The following is a 17,487-nucleotide window of genomic DNA, read 5'->3' as shown; positions in this document are numbered from 1 at the left end:
ACTTACCCTGTCCTGAGCAGCCAGCCACCGCATAAACAGCAATGAGACCTCATTCCAGCGAAGTAACACTTTATTTGCACAGTTTCAATGATTTTGTCTTCCCTGGGACAGGGAGGAGCTCAGGAGAGCACCATCATCAACATTTCCTGGTGGTTATTGAATCACGGCAGCTGGGTAGCTCAGGAAACTCAACTGAATTACCCTCTTCCTCCTGAAATGAAAGGAAACATGCAGGACTCGTTACCTGATAAGGTTTCCTGACAATTGTGTAAATGTCGTGCTGAATTTATGAACCGAAAATAAACCTGAACGACTTGTGCTGCTTGTCCAGGCATCATCTTCTTTAGGAAACATGAGATGTTGTTTTTGAAGCGCTTCAGCAGCTCAGATGCAAGGAAACCTGGGTTGTTGAGTACATAGATGAGCATCTTCTTGATTAGAAATGTAAACACGGTGATTGAGGTTCTCAGTTGCTAGTTTTCAGACATATGTCATTAATTGGTCAGTACACCATGTTTCTACCTCATCCTTAAGAGAATGGACCACTTCATCCACTTGCATTTCCATGGCCACATTCATTGGAAGTGAAGTAAATGAGCCCATCATAAGTATAATGAGAGTTCTGTTGGTTTCAGGCAAAGTTATATAATGGCATTATCCCTGGAGAGCAGGCGTCGTTTTATAGAAGGTGATGTGGAGGGCACGTGCCAAGATGGCCGATTAGAAGCAGCTGCCTTCCTGTGAATGAAAAGCGCTGTGAATTTTGAAATAAGTATGTGAACAGAAATATCCAGGTTCTCACATTGGGGCTCACTAGGCAAACAACTTGTCCCACCAGAACAAAGAAAAGGGAGGTGAGTGATGATCCACCTGGTATTGGCACACAGCCAAAGGAACATTCTCCCTCAGCCAAGAGAAGCATTGAATCACTATGTAACCCCGCTCTGGAAACTATGCTTCTCCCATGAATCTTTGCAACCCGTGGATCAGGAGATCCCCTCATGAGCTCAAATCATAAGGGCCTTGGGCCCAGTACACAGGGCTGTGTGGAGTGTTTTCAGAGCAGCCACTCAGACACACACAGAGACCCAGGAGTTTTACATACTCTGGCATTGGGAAGCCGGGAAAGGTGGGAGTTCTGTCTGTACATTCCGCCAGGAAGGGGGCTGAATTCACGTGTTATAGGAGTTGTTAAGAAACTATTTTAGGCAGATATAGAGGAAAAGATGTCCTTGGGAAGTTTCCTTTCTTTTTGAAGCAACTCCAGAAAGGATTCTTGTCTAGCAGGAAAGCCTGGGCTCTTAGAGCCCTCTGGGAATCTTTGATCTGCAAATGCCGGCCATTAGAAACTGGGTCCACCTAAACATGGCGATTCCCGCCCTCTTCTGGCCCTTCTCCCAACCTGTACCTGGCAACACGGCTGCCCCACATATCCGCATGTGTGTAGGACATCATTTCCCCAAGCATGTGCATATTCAAAGGCTAGGGTGGGAGCGCCAGTTTTTAGGCGGGCTTACTTAAATGACATGCCTGGTCAAACCAATCCCCTGAGCCCTGTGCAAATCAAACACCACCTCCCGCAGCCTCTTAATATAACTGGCTGGTATCCCCAGCACTCCGGGTTTCCTCTTTAGGCTTCGGAGACCCCACTCCCTTTGTCTCTGTATGAGGACAGCATCTTCCTTCTTTCTTGCCTGTTAAACTCTGTGCTCATTAAAACCACTGCACGTGTATTTGTGTAATTTTCTTCAATTCAATGTGTGAAACAACAGCCCTGGTGTTCCTGCACTCATCGGAGCCATATTACAGGGAGCCAGGTAGCCTCATTCTACTGTCCCCACTTCCAAGACCCCTCTCAGGTTAAGACCCACTAGCTTGGAATACCAGCCAACAAGTGGCAATAGGTTGGAGGCTACCTGAGACTACCGAGATCTGGGGGGTTGGGGCGGCCACCATCTCTGTGTTTCCCTGGACTCAGACACTCTAGTTTGTGGGCTCCAGGGAGTCCAGTTGGTCTGCAGCAGAAAGGATTCCCCCACAAGGCAGCACTGCTGCTGTGCCTGGTAGTGGCCAGACTGTTTCTTTCAGTTTGACGTTGATTCATCCCTTTTCAATGGATGGGTCCTTCCTGTGGAAATTTCAGGAACTCCAGCCAGGGTTATATGGTTGGTGGGAAGCCTGATCTTTTTCTGGGATGGAGGCCCTGGGGGAAGGGTCAACTGCCATCTGTACAGTTGTCAACTCAATCTTTCCAGCGGAAGCAAATGAACAAAGCTGCCAGCATCACATTTTCTGACTTCAAATTATATCACAAAGCCAGTCACCAATATGGCATGTTACTGGTATAAAAACAGACACACAGATCATTGTAAAAGACTAGAGAACTCTTTGGCACAGAGTCAAAGGAACCTGTACACACAGCCAAGGGAAGCAGTTACTGAGTGTGTGACCCCTCCCAGAAACCATGCTTCTCCCATGGATCTTTGCAACCCAGGGTTCAAAAGATCCTCCCATTAGCTCATGCTATAAGGGCCTTCTGTTTGATAGACAGAGCTGTGTTAGGTGTTGGCGGAGCAGCCACTCAGACACACACAGAGACCCAGGAAGAATATATACTCTGGCCTTGAAAAGCTGGGCAAGTCAGGAGTTCCATCTCTACTTTCCCTCAGGAAGGCCCCTGAATCCAGGGAGCCAATTCTGTGGGCCCCACTTCCAAGGTACTTGTCATGTTAAGACCCACTGGCTTGGAATACCAGCCAATCAGAGGCAATAGGATGGACACTACCTGAGACCACAGTGTTCTGGGGAGGTGAGAGCGGCCACCATCCTTGTGTTTCTATGGACTCAGACACTCTAGCCTGCAGGCTCCAAGGAATCTAGGTGGTCTGGTCCCTTACAAGGCAGCACAGCTGCTGTGCCTGATTGTGGCCAGACTGTTTCTTTAAATTTGACCTTGATTCATCTTTCCTCACTGGGTGGGGCCTTCCTTTGGGAATTTCAGTAACTGCAGCCAGGGTTATGTGGTCGTGGGAACCCGGATGTTTTTTCTGAGATGGAGCCCCTGCAGGGAGGGGCAACTGCCATCTCTGCAATTGTCAACTCAGTCTTTCCAGCTGAAGCAAATTAACAAATCTTGGGGCATCAAATTTTCTGACTTCAAATTATAATACAAAGCCATAGTCACCAGTACAGCATGGTATTAGTTTAAAAATAGACACACAGATTGATGTAACATACTAGAAAACCCAGGAAGTAAACCACACATTTATAGCCAACTGATCTTTCACAAATCTGACAAGAAAATATATTGGGGAAACACACCCTTTTTCATAATTGGTGTTGGGACAATTGAATTGTTATATGCAGAAGAATAAGGCTGGACTCCTATTTCTCACCATACTTACAAAACTCAATTTAAGATGAATTATAGACTTAAATATATGAACTGAAATGGTAACAATATGAGAAGAAATCTAGAGAAAAGTCTTCTGATCATTGTCTAGTAAAGAGTTCATGACTAAGACTTCAAAAGTACAGGTAATAAATAAAAAAATAGACCCATGCAAATTTAAACAAAACTGAAAAATTTCATTAATTAAATTCAAAAGCTTTGTTTAAACGAAAAAGCTGCTGCACAGCCAAAGAAATAATCCTCTTGACAAAGTGAGCAGATCACCTGCAGAATGGAATAAATTATCTGTAAACTCTTCATTTGACAAAGGACTAATATTCTGAGTATACAAGAACTCAGCTACACAGAAAATTCCAAAGGATCCCATTAAAAAGTGGGAAAACAACATAAAGAGACATTTTTTATTATTTATTTATTATTATTGTTATTTTTGAGATGGAGTTTTGCTGTTGTTGCTCATGCTGGAGTGCAGTTGGTGAGATCTCGGCTCACCGTAGCCTTTGCCTTCCAGGTTCAAGCGAATCTCCTGCCTCAGCCTCCATAGTAGCTGGGATTATAGTCATGCACCACCACACCTGGCTAATTTTGTATTTTTTGTACAGACGGGTTTTCTCCATGTTGGTGAGGCTGGTCTCAAACTCCCACCCTTAGGTGATCTGCCCACCTGGGCGTCCCAACATGCTGGGATTACAGGCATGAGCCACCAGACCTGGCAGAATTATTTATTTTTTTGAGACAGGTCTTGCTTCATTACCCATGCTGCAGTGCATTGGCATGATCTTGGCTCACTGCAACCTCTGCCTACTGGGTTCAAGCAATTCCTAAGCCTCAGCCTCCTGAGTAACTTGTACCACAGGCAGGTGCCATTGCACCTGGCTAATTTTTTGTATTTTCTGTAAAGACAAGGTTTTGCCTTGTTGGCCAGGCTGGTCTCGACCTCCTTCGCTCAAGTGATCCACTGGCCTCTGCCCCCAAAACTTCTGGGATTACAGGTGTGAGCTCCCGTGCCTGGAGAGGAGACATTTTTTAAAAGAACACATACAAATAGCCAAAAGATATATGAAAAAAAATGCGTGGTGGCGGGCGCCTGTAGTCCCAGCTACTTGGGAGGCTGAGGTGGGAGAATGGCGTGAACCCGGGAGGCGGAGTTTGCAGTGAGCCGAGATCACGCCACTGCACTCCAGCCTGGGAGACACAGCGAGACTCCGTCTCAAAAAAAAAAAAAAAAAATGCTCCACCGTATGAATCATCAGAGAAATGCTCATTAAAATTATAATGAGATATCTTATTCCAGTCAGTATGAGATATCTTACTGCAGAATGAGATGTCAATGAGATATCTTACTCCTCATCAATAAGTATTATTAAAGATAAAAACATAACAAATGTTAGTGAGAATGTGGAGAAAAAAGAACTCTTTTACATTGTTGTTGGGAATATAAATTAGCACAACTTTTATGGCAAGCATTATGGAGATTTCTGAAAGAACTCAAAACAAAACTAGCATTCGGTCCTGCAATTTCATCACTGGATATCTAATCAAAGGAATAGATCAAAACGACAGCTGCACGCATATATTTACCACAGCATTATTCACAGTTACAAAGATATGGAATCACCTTACCTGTCAAACAACAGGTCAATGAATAAAGAAAATGTGGTATATATACACAATAGAATACTATTCAGTTATAAAACCGTAGAAAATAATGTCTTTTGCAGCAACATGGATGGAACTGGAAGTCAATATTTTCAGTAAAACAAGCCAGGCATAGAAAGCTAAATATCACATTTTTCAGTACAGTCATGGTGGTTCACACCTGTAATTCCCATGCTTTGGAGACAAGTGTGAGAGGATTGTTTGATGCCAGGAGTTCAAGAGCAGCCTGGGCAACATAGTGAGCCCCCATCTCTGCCACAAAAAATAAATAGAAAGAAAAAAAGAGAAAGAAAGAAGGAAAGAAGAAAAAAAGAAAAGGAAAAAAAAGAAAGAGAGAGAGAGAAAGAAAGAAGAAAGAAAGAAGGAAGGAAGGAAGAAAAGAAAGAAAGAAAGAAAGAAAGAAAGAAAGAAAGAAAGAAAGAAAGAAAGAAAGAAAGAAAGAAAGAAAGAAAGAGAAAGAAAGAAAGAATCAGCTGGGCATGGAAACATTTGCATATAATCCAGGCTACTCAGGAGGCTGAGGCAGGAGGATCATTTGTGCCTAGGAGTTCGAGGCTACTGTGAGCTATGATCACACTCCAGCCTGGATGATAAGAAGGGATAGTGTTTCAAAAAAAAGCAAGACGATTCTGTTCCAAGATACCTGAATAGGAACAATTCCAGTCTGTAGCTCCCAACATGACGGATGCAGAAGATGGGTGTTTTCTGCATTTCCAACTGAGGTACATGGTTCAACTCAGTGGGACTGGTTGGACAGAGGGTGCAGCCCACAGAGGGCAATCTGAAGCAGGGTGGGCCATCGCCACACCCAGGAAGCACAAGGGGTCAGGGAATTTTCCTCTCCTAGGCAAGGGAAACTGTGACAGACAGTACCTGGAAAAACGGGACACTCCCACCCAAATACTGTGCTTTTCTAATGGTCTTAGCAAATGTCCCACCAGGAGATTATATCCCATGCCTGGCTTGGTGAGTCCCATGCCCACGGAGCCTTGCTCAATGCTAGCCCAGCAGTCTGAGATCTACCTGCAAGGCAGCAGCCTGGCAGGGAGAGGGGCATCTGCCATTGCTGAGGCTTGAATAGGTAAACAAAGCAGTGAGGGAAGCTCAAACTGGGCTTAGCCCACTGCAGCTCAGCAAGGCCTGCTGCCACTGTAGACTCCACCTCTGGGGGCAGGACATAGCTGAACAAAAGGCAGCAGAAGCTTCTGAAGACTTAAAAGTCCCTGTTTTACAGCTGTGAAGAGAGCAGTGGTTCTCCCAGCATGGTGTTTGAACTCTGAGAATGGACAGACAGCCTTTCCAAATGAGTCACTGACCCCCGTGTAGCCTAACTGGGAGACACCTCCCAGTAGGGGCCGAGTGACACCTCATACAGGTGGGTGCCCCTCTGGGACATAGCTTCCAGAAGAAGGATCAGGCAGCAATATTTACTGTTCTGCAACATTTGCTGTTCTGCAGCCTTCACTGGTGATACCCAGGCAAACAGGTTCTGGAGTGGACCTCCAGCAAACTCCAACAGACCTGCAGCTGAGAGACCTGACTGTTAGAAGGAAAACTGACAAACAGAAAGGAATAGCATAAACATCAACAAAAAAGGACATCCACAACAAAACCCCATTTTTAGGTCACCAACATCAAAGACGAAAGGTAGGTAAAACCACAAAGATGGGGAGAAACCAGAGCAGAAAAGCTGAAAAATCTAAAAACCAGAGCACCTCTTCTCCTCCAAAGAATTGCAGCTCCTCACCAGGAGTACAGCAAAGCTGGATGGAGAATGACTTTGACAAGCTGACAGAACTAGGCTTCAGAAGGTCAGTAATAACAAATTTCTCTGAGCTAAAGGAGGATGTTTGAACCCATCACAAGGAAGCTGAAAACCTTAACAAATATCAGATTAATGGCTAACTAGAATAAACAGTGTAGAGAAGACCTTAAACGATCTGATCGAACTGACAACCATGGCATGAGAACTACATGACACATGCACAAACTTCAACAGCTGATTCAATCAAGTGGAAGAAAGGGTATCAGTGATTGAAGATGAAATTAATGAAATAAAGTGAGAAGAGAAATTTAGAGAAAAAAGAGTAAAAAGAAATGAACAAAGCCTCAAGTAACATGGGACTATGTGAAAAGACCAAATCTACATTTGATTGGGGTACCTGAAAGTGATGGGGAGAATGGAACCAAGTTGGAAAACACTCTTCAGGATATTATCCAGGAGAACTTCTGCAACCTAGCAAGGCAGGCCAATGTTCAAATTCAGGAAATACAGAGGACACCACAAAGATACTCCTCGAGAAGAGCAACCCCAAGACACATAACTGTCAGATTCACCAAGGTTGAAATGAAGGAAAAAATGATAAGTGCAGGTAGAAAGAATGGTTGGATTACCCACAAAGGGAAGCCCATCAGACTAACAGTGGATCTCTCAGCAGAAACCCTACAAGTCAGAAAAGAGTAAGGGCCAACACTCAACATTCTTAAAGAAAAGAATTTTCAACCCAGAATTTCATATCCAGCCAAATTAAGCTTCATAAGTGAAGGAGAAATAAAATCCTTTAAAGACAGGCAAACACTGAGAGATCTTGTCACCACCAGGCCTGCCTTACAAGAGCTTCTGAAGGAAGCACTAAACATGGAAAGGAACAACCAGTACCAGCCACTGCAAAAACATGCCAAATTGTAAATACCATCGATGCTAGGAAGAAACTGCATCAACTAACAGGCAAAATAACCAGCTAACATCATAATGACAGGATCAAATTCACACATAACAATATTAACCTTAAATGTAAATGGGCTAAATGCCTCAGTTAAAAGATCCACAGTGGCAAATTGGATAAAGTGTCAAGAACCATCAGTGTGCTGTATTCAGGAGACCTATCACATGTGCAGAGACACACATAGGCTCAAAATAAAGGGATGGAGGAAGATCTACCAAGCAAATGGAAAGTAAAAAAAAGCAAGGGTTGCAATCCTAGTTTCTGGAAAAACAGACTTCAAACCAACAAAGATCAAAAGAGACAAAGAAAGCCATCACATAATGGTAAAGGGATCAATTCAACAAGAAGAGCTAACTATCCTAAATATACATGCACCCAATACAGGAGTACCTAGATTCATAAAACAAGTCCTTAGAGACCTACAAAGAGGCTTAGACTCCCACACAATAATAATGGGAGACTTTAACACCCCATTGTCAATATTAGACATATCAATGAGACAGAAGGTTAACAAGGATATCCAGGACTTGAACTCAGCTCTGCACCAAGCAGACCTAATAGATATCTACAGAACTCTGCACCCCAAATCAACAGAATGTACATTTTTCTCAGCACCACATCACACTTAATCCAAAATTGACCACATAGTTGGAAGTAAAGCACTCCTCAGCAAATGTGAAAGAACAGAAATTATAACAAACTGTCTCTCAGACCACAGTGCAATCAAATTAGAACTCAGGATTAAGATGCTCACTTAAAAGCGCACAACTATATGGAAACTGAACAACCTGCTCCTGAATGACTACCGGGTAAATAATGAAATGAAGGCAGAAATAAAGATGTTCTTTGAAACCAAAGAGAACAAAGACACAATGTACCATAATCTCTGGGACACACTTAAAGCAGTGTGTAGAGGGAAATTTATAGCACTAAATGCCCTCAAAAGAAAGCAGGAAAGATCTAAAATCGACATCTTAACATCAAAAATAAAAGAATTAGAGAAGCAAGAGCAAACACATTCAAAAGCTCTCAGAAGGCAAGAAATAACTGAGATCAGAGCAGAACTGAAGGAGACAGAGACACAAAAAACCCTTCCAAAAATCAATGAATCCAGGAGCTGGCTTTTTTAAAAGATCAACAAGATTGATAGACTGCTATCAAGACTAATAAAGAAGAAAAGAGAGAAGAATCAAATAGATGCAATAAAAAATGATAAAGGGGATATCACCACCAATCCCACAGAAATACAAACTATCATCAGAGAATACTGCAAACAAGTCTACACAAATAAACTAGAAAATCTAGAAGAAATGGATAAATTTCTGGACTCATACACCTTCTCAAAACTAAACCAGGAAGAAGCTGAATTCCTGAATAGACCAATAACAGGCTCTGAAATTGAGGCAATAATTAATAGATTACCAACTAAAAAAAGTCCAGGACCAGATGGATTCACAATTGAATTCTACCAGAGGTACAAAGAGGAGCTGGTACCATTCCTTCTGAAACCACTCCAACCAATAGAAAAAGAGGAAATCCTCCCCGACTCATTTTATGAGGCCAGCATCATCCTGATACTAAAGCATGGTAGAGACACAACAAAAAAAGAGAATTTTAGGCCAATAATCCTGACGAACATCGATGTGAAAATCCTCAGTAAAATACTGGCAAACCGAATCCAATAGCACATCAGTAAGCTTATCCACCACGATCATGTCAGCATCATCCCTGGGATGCAAGGCTGGTTCAACATATGCAAATCAATAAACGTAACCATCACCTAAACAGAACCTATGACAAAAACCACATGATTATCTCAATAGATGCAGTAAAGGTCTTTGACAAAATTCAACAGCCCTTCATGCTAAAAACTCTCAATAAACTACGTATTGGTGGAACGTATCTCAAAATAATATGAGCTAATTATGACAGATCCACAGTCAATATATTGAACAGGCAAAAACTGGAAGCATTCCCTTTGAAAACCGGCACATGGCAGGGATGCCCTGTCTCACCACTCCTATTCAGCATAGTGTTGGAAGTTCTGGGTAGGGCAATCAGGCAATGGTGCTGGGAAAACTGAAAGAAATAAAGGGTATTCAATTAGGAAAAGAGGAAGTCAAATTGTCCCTGTTTGCAGATGACATGATTGTATATTTAGAAAATGCTGTCGTCTCAGCCCAAAATCTCCTTAAACTGATAAGCAACTTCAGCAAAGTTTCAGGATACAAAATCAATGTGCAAAAATCACAAGCATTCCTATATACCAATAACAGACTGAGAGCCAAATCATGAGTGAACTCCCATTCACAATTGCAACAAAGAGAACAAAATACCTAGGAATCCCACTTACAGGCGATGTGAAGGACCTCTTCAAGCAGAACTACAAACCACTGCTCAACGAAATAAAAGAGGACACAAACAAATGGGAGAACATTCCATGCTCATGGATAGGAAGAATTAATATCATGAAAACTGGTCACACTGTCCAAGGTAATTTATAGATTCAATGCCATCCCCATCAAGCTACCAATGACTTCTTCGCAGAATTGGAAAAAACTACTTTAAAGTTCATATGGAATGAAAAAAAAGCCCACATTGCCAAGACAATCCTAAGCAAAAAGAACAAAGCTGGAGGCATCACGCTACCTGACTTCAAACTATACTACAAGGCTACAGTAACCAAAACAACATGGTACTGTTACCAAAACAGATATATAGACCAATGGAAGAGAACAGAGGCCTCAGAAATAACATCACACATCTACAACCATCTGGTCTTTGACAAATATGGAAAAAACAAGAAATGGGGAAAGGATTCTCTATTTAATAAATGGTGCTGGGAAAACTGGCTAGACATATGCAAAAAGCTGAAACTGGATCCCTTCCTTACACCTTATACGAAAATTCATTCAAGACAGATTAAAGACTTAAATGTTAGTCCTAAAATCATAAAAACCTTAGAAGAAAACCTAGGTAATACCATTCAGGATACAGGCATGAGCAAGGACTTCATTACTAAAACACCAAAAGCAATGGCAATAAAAGCCAAAATAGGCAAATGGGATCTAGTTAAACTAGAGAGCGTCTGCACAGCAAAAGAAATTACCATAAGAGTGAACAGGCAACCTACAGAATGGGAGAAAATTTTTGCTATCTATCCATCTGACAAAAGGCTAATATCCAGAATCTACAAAGAACTTAAACAAATTTACAGGAAAAAAACCAAACAAACCCATCTAACAGTGGGCAAGGGATATGAACAAACACTTCTCAAAAGAAGACATTTATGCAGCCAACAGACACATGAAAAAATGGTCATCATCACTGGCCATCAGAGAAATGCAAATCAAAACCACAATGAGATACCATCTCACACCAGTTAGAATGGCGACCATTAAAAAGTCAGGAAACAACAGATGCTGGAGAGGATGTGGAGACATAGGAACGCTTTTGCACTGTTGGTTGGAGTGTGAACTAGTCCAACCATTTTGGAAGACAGTGTGGTGATTCCTCAAGGATCTAGAACTAGAAATACCATTTTATCCAGTGATCTCATTACTGGGTATATACCCAAAGGATTATAAATCATACCACTATAAAGACACATGCACACGTATGTTTATTGTGGCACTATTCACAATAGCAAAGACTTGGAACCAACCCAAATATCCATCAATGATAGGCTGGATTAAGAAAATGTGGCACATGTACACCATAAAACACTATGCAGCCATAAAAATGAATGAGTTCGTGTCCTTTGCAGGGAAATGGAAGCAGTTGGAAACCATTATTCTGAGCAAACGATCACAAGAACAGAAAACCAAAAACTGCACGTTCTCACTCATAGGTGGGAACTGAACAATGAGAACACTTGGACACAGGGTGGGCAACATCACACTCCAGGGTTTTTCCTGGGGTGGGGGGCAGGGGGAGGGATAGAATTAGGAGAAATACCTAATGTAAATGACGAGTTAATCGGTGCAGCAAACCAACATGGCACGTGTATACATATGTAACAAACCTGCACATTGTGCACAGGTACCCTAGAACTTAAAGTATAATAATGATAAAAAACACAACAAACAGAAACAAAAAGAAGAAAACAAACAAGGATGACAAAAGAAAGGAAGAAAGAAAGAGAGAAAGAAGAAGGAAGGAAGGAAGGAAGGAAGGAAGGAAGGAAGGAAGGAAGGAAGGAAGGAAGGAAGGAAAGAAGGAAGGAAGGAAGGAAGGAAGGAAGGAAGGAAGGGAGGGAGGGAGGGAGGGAGAAAGAAAAGAAAAGAAAGAGAAGAGAAGAAAAGAAAGAAAAGAATGAAAGAAAGCAAAGGAGAAAAAAGGCAAAAAGAAAGAGATGAATTTTTGGGGACATGGGAGGCGCAACCTCGCTTGCACCAACAGAGAGTGAAGATTGAGCCACACTGTCACTGCCCGGGGTGTGTTCTGTTCCTGCCAGGGTCATCCACTTCAGTTCTGACTTTACATTCTCATTCTTTTGCTTTCTTTATCACTTTCACAAACTCAGTGTGACTTTGTGAAACCAAGTATATGAACAGGACAGGGGATGTGGGAAATAGAATCTACCATCTGGGTTCACCGGCCGTTGTGACTTCTCGTGTTGAGCTCAGGGTGCTTTAATGAATTCTTGAGAGACATGCCCATGAGGTGAGGTGTGGAAACTAGAGGCGGGCAACAAGTGTAGGATGTCTTGGAGGTCTGGGATCCTAGGCAGTGGATGCAAATCAAATCATAAGGATTGAGTGAAGAATTTTGGTGTTTGGCATGATTGGGGATGAGGAGAATGTAGATTGGCAAGTAAGTGGCTTTGGGAAAATCCTAGGAAGGGCTGAGGACTCTGAGTGGGGGATGACCTACCTGTTCCTGGGAGAATAACTCAAGCTGGCAGAGTGAAGTTGACCAGCCACTCTTCCAGGTGCAGGTGGGTATGAGAGAAGGAATGGAGTGTTGAGAGTGAGGTTAAAATTCATAATTTTCAGAGACCAAAATGTAAAATTTTCAAAGGGAAGAAAGCCCTACTTTTAGAGTTTAAAACAGTCAGAGCTCACCATTTCCATAGGTGTCCCATGGCTTGAGTTTGACATGCTATTTGCATGGAAGATCAAGCTATTATTTGTCCTTTTAGGCAAAGATGGCAGAATCATGAGCTGGCAAATTGTGCAGTCACAAAGTCACTTTGAAAGGTGTGTGCTTAGTTTACAACTGGGTTTCGCCATTTTAAGATCATTAATGAGTCTCGACAAAGAGCCGTATATGTTCACTTTGCCCTGCGTCCTATTATTTTACTTTACAGTAGGTTGCTAATTCAAGTTGTAAGAATGTCACTGGATGGATGAGCTTCATTCGAGTACGGAAAAGTCGGAGGCTTTACAGGGCTACAATCTGGTCTTTGGTCACCAGAGGGAGGCAGCCCATCAGGGCAATCTGGAGTGGCTGTTATTCATCCTGGATGACTGGCTGTTCTACAGTATTGTGTCACTATGAGTCTGTAAATTGCTCCCTGGGAGCTCAGAGCAGGCTCTTCTGGAGCCATGATGTGCTTCAGGGATACACATTTTTGAACCTACAATACAAGTAGGGTACGGGCAGAAGAAATCGCAGCTAATTAACTGGAATATGAATAACATTACATAGACATTTATAAGTAAATATTGTTCATAGGAAAATATTGGAAAGACAGAAATGGAAGGATATGTTTTTATTCTGCCGGACATGATGGAGGCTGAATCTTTGTTTTCCAAGAGAGAAGACCTTACATAATGGGTGTAAATAGAAAATCAGTTGGCAACTGTAGAAAATATCATATAAAATGGGTTTAGTTCCACTCAGAGAAGGTTACTTGGTGTAGATCTCATGAGTGGTGCTCCATAAAGGAGAATTCAGGAACTTTCCAGTTTTCACTTGGACATAAAACACAGAAACCCAGGGACTATCATGGCAAACCGCAGTGGTGTTTCACTATACAAGAGGTGACACCATCTGGCTGGAGAGGGGATAAAAATGGATGCATTCACAGTGTTGCTCTCAGGGATAGAATAAGAATCTTATGTTCCAGCTGCAGTGGGGCTGTAGGACACCAAGTGAACACCTCCTTGGAGTTGCAGGTGACCACATCACAACACCCAGCCTGCTCTGACACCTAACCATCAGAACAGCCTCCCTCTTCAACATCTTTTATGTGTAGGTCTGCTGACTGTCCATCAGGGCTTGCTGTCTTCAGCTAGCTACAGTTTGAGCCCCAGCATTGATTAAATCCATGAATATTTGTCAATTAGTGTATTTAGCAAATGTGAAGTTAAATTAGATCCTATGTTGTAGAGGCACAAAAGCAAATTGGTGCCCTTTTAAAAATATTTTTTACATAAATTCCTTAATATATGTTAATAAATGAATTTTGAATTTCCAATAGAATCAAAGTATGAAACTTTACTCTGATTTAGTTACATATTATACATACATAATTTAACTATTTAGTATATATTTATATTAAAATATTGTATATGTATATATTTAATTACCTTTTATTTTTTCCTCCTATATCTAGGGGTTTGTTGTAAATGAATAAGTAACCTAGGGCTAGCATTATGTTTGCTAGACCTGTGGTTTGCTCAGTACTTAAAGTTTAAACTTTCTCTTTTATTTTTCTTGGATTTGTAGTCAATCAAAGTGGTAGCTTCTTTTCTTGGGGGGTGGGGTTAGCCACCTGAAGCTGAGTTTTCTGTCTCTAGAATGATAAGAGGAAAAGAGGGAGGAGGATGTAGCCTCCCTCTGGGATGACTCCACAACAACAATGAAACAAGCCCGTCTTTTTTTTTTTTTTTTTTTTGAGACAAAGTCTCACTCTATCACCCAGGCTGGAGTACAGTGGCGTGATCTTGGCTCACTGTCACCTCTGCCTCCCAGGTTCAAGCGATTCTCCAGCCTCAGCCACCCTAGTAGCTGGGATTACAGGCACCTGCCACCATACCCAGCTAATTTTTTGTATTTTTAGTAGAGACGAGGTTTTCCTACGTTGGTCAGGCTGGTCTTGAATTCCTGACCTCAGTGGATCCACCCACCTTGGCCTCCCAAACTGCTGGGATTACAGGTGTGAGCCACTGCTCCCAACCCAGGCCCATCTTTTAAGCAAAATCTTTAAAATGGCTTGTATTTCTAGACAGCATATCTATATCTATATCTATATCTATATCTATATCTATATCTATCTATCTATCTATCTATCTATATCTTTTTCTTCTTTCTGTCTTTGGATTTTTTTTGACAAACTCCTGATGGTACCCAAAGCCCCCTGTTGTTTTAATCTTACAACTTCCAGATACAGCCTGTGTGACTGCCCCACTGACTCTACACCCTCCGTGCTTCAGTGACCACCTCTAATCACCTGGATCTCATGTTTGCTTACATTAAACCCACCAATTAAAACTCTGAGAAAAATCTGTTTGGATAATATTCTGTACCCCAGAATCCAAAGACAGAAAGAAGAAAAAGGAGAAAAAGGAAAAGACATATATATACATTAGCCATCTAGAAATACAAGCCATTTTAAAGATTTCGCTTAAAGGAGAACCACAGCTCCTCCACATGCTGTCACCCATTTGTTTTGCTAACAGTAATGGTACCCTGCTCTGGTCCCAATAGCTCACCTTGGCTCAACCTTGGGACAGTGAAAGAAAAAGTCAATGCATGGCACCTCCATGGGGAAAATAAACGGGAAATGTCACTCCTCATTCCAAGGAGGGGTGGAGTTCACCCTCTGTGGATGCCTTCCCTATTAGGATTCCAGGAACACACCTAGCCCTTGCCCTAGATGGAGAGTCCCCCTTCGCATGGGGTAGACCACTTTGAAAGCACATTACAAGTTCCTACTCAGTAACAATTTGGGGAGAACAACCTGGCTGCACCCTACAGCAGCAACACAGCAGCACAAAGCGGAGCAACTGAATTGCGCTGGAGAGAACAGCCTCACCAGTGAGGCGGTCACACCAGCTAGGATGTTAAAAGCCTCAGTATCTCTGAGATATCTTGTACTAATCAGAAGAGGTACTCTCTATTGTGCCGACTACACCAATTGCTTAAATTTGCAATCTTTAAGATGCAGAGCTCTTGCCAATGATTGTGAGAGACATAAGATAAAAATAAAGATTTATTACTTACAGGTCCTGGGGGATATAGGTCCTGTCTGGAGGACACACACACACACACACACAGAGGTCAGGGGCAGTATGGGGAGGACAGAGGGGAAACCCAAGGGCCAAGGCCTTTATTGGGGTACAGAGTATTATCCAAACAGATTTTTCTCAGAGTTTTAATTGGTGGGTTTAATGCAAGCAGACACGAGATCCAGGTGATTAGAGGTGGTCACTGCAGCATGGAGGGTGTACAGTCAGTGGGGCAGTCACACAGGCTATATCTGGAAGTCCCATAGGGAGAAGGTCACCAGGAGGCAGTTGTATAAAGCAGATATCTGATCAGTCACATTGAGGAACTGGAAGGAGGTGGAGAACTGGAAGCCATTTCAAGGGTGACTGAGCCCTGCTTCTGGTAGGAGAAAGTCCAACTTCTATCCAAAACGGATGCCAAGGCATTGTAAAATTGTAAACATTCTCAAATACTTTCTATGCATTCTTATTTTGCTGATTTCTAGTTTTTACGGCCCAAATATCATCAACTTTCATTCTTACTTGGCAACATTCTGTTAGGTACAGCATGTGTGGAGGGCACCTCCTTCATTAATCCATGTGGATTTGCTCTAATTGTGGTTTTTCCATTGGTTTCATTGCATGGCTACACTATGATCTTTTACCCACACTGCTGTTGCTGGATTTGAGGCTTCTCCTCACTTGTCACACTGACAAGACATTCTGCAGTGAACATCCCCGTGCACTTATCTCTACCATGTGGAGTACTGTTCCCGGAGCTCATTCATTCAACATGTATTTATGAAGTACCCTGTGCTGGGTGGGCTATTGGCTGGTCTCTGGCTTTAGCAGAGACAGAACAGGCAAGCCCGGACTTCTCAGAGCTCACAGCACAGGGAGGTCTTCAGAAGTAGGATAGTGGTCACAGAGTGTGCACATTAAACATGATGAGGCCAATGTTGCTGTAGGGACTAAACTGCAGTCCCATCAGAAGTATATGGGAATGTCCATCTCCATGTCCTCACCTTTCTTGGCATAATTATTTGAGTACTGCATGTGTTCCTGTGTTCTTCTCTGCCCATACATCAACCATATTTACCCTCTTAACTGTCCATCCTCCACCTGTCCCTAAGTGCTGTTGTTAATATTTCTGTGGTAGACCAGATGCCAGGATCCCTGAGATATCCTAAGCAGTTCCCTCTGCCGGTCCTTCCAAGAGTTCTGGTTCCACAGGTGACACCCCCGAACACAGGTAACCCCTGCAGAACCTGTGATTAACACGCAAGGCTGACAGTGAGTGGTGGGTGTTCTAGGAGGGGTCATCACCTCCATATGCAGGGTCAGAGAAGACTGAGGGGAGCAGGAGGCTGATGACTTTGACCACAAGGTAGGTGGGTGGGTATGTTTGGGTTTATAGGGAAGGGAAGAGAAGATAAGGGAAGAGGAAGGGACAGAGGAGGGGAGGGAAAGGGGAGGGCGGAGGGGAGGGGGAAAGGGGAGGGGGAAAGAGAAGGGGAAGGGGACGGGGAAAGTG

At 42.6% G+C, this 17,487-nt stretch overlaps 1 protein-coding gene across 4 annotated transcripts in view; it reads right to left on the bottom strand.

Annotated features, from left to right (window-relative positions):
* The window catches only part of LOC103880102, a 63,120-nt gene extending 59,563 nt beyond the window's left edge, over positions 1–3,557 (bottom strand). The window contains exons 1-2 of one of the 4 annotated variants that reach the window (XR_004180263.1): positions 306–3,557; positions 7–211 (exon numbers count right to left, since the gene is read on the bottom strand). The gene's annotated coding sequence lies outside the window, so the exon portion shown is untranslated. Of the gene's footprint in view, positions 1–6 lie in introns of all 4 variants that reach the window. The other 3 variants (XR_004180262.1, XR_004180267.1, XR_004180266.1) reach the window with 3 other exon arrangements.
* Positions 3,558–17,487: the final 13,930 nt, after the last annotated feature.

Source organism: Papio anubis, chromosome 20 (assembly GCF_008728515.1).
Source record: "Papio anubis isolate 15944 chromosome 20, Panubis1.0, whole genome shotgun sequence".
NCBI classification, from domain to species: domain Eukaryota; kingdom Metazoa; phylum Chordata; class Mammalia; order Primates; family Cercopithecidae; genus Papio; species Papio anubis.
The sequence above is the reverse complement of the archived record's forward strand: the minus strand, read 5'-3'. Positions and strand labels throughout refer to the sequence as shown.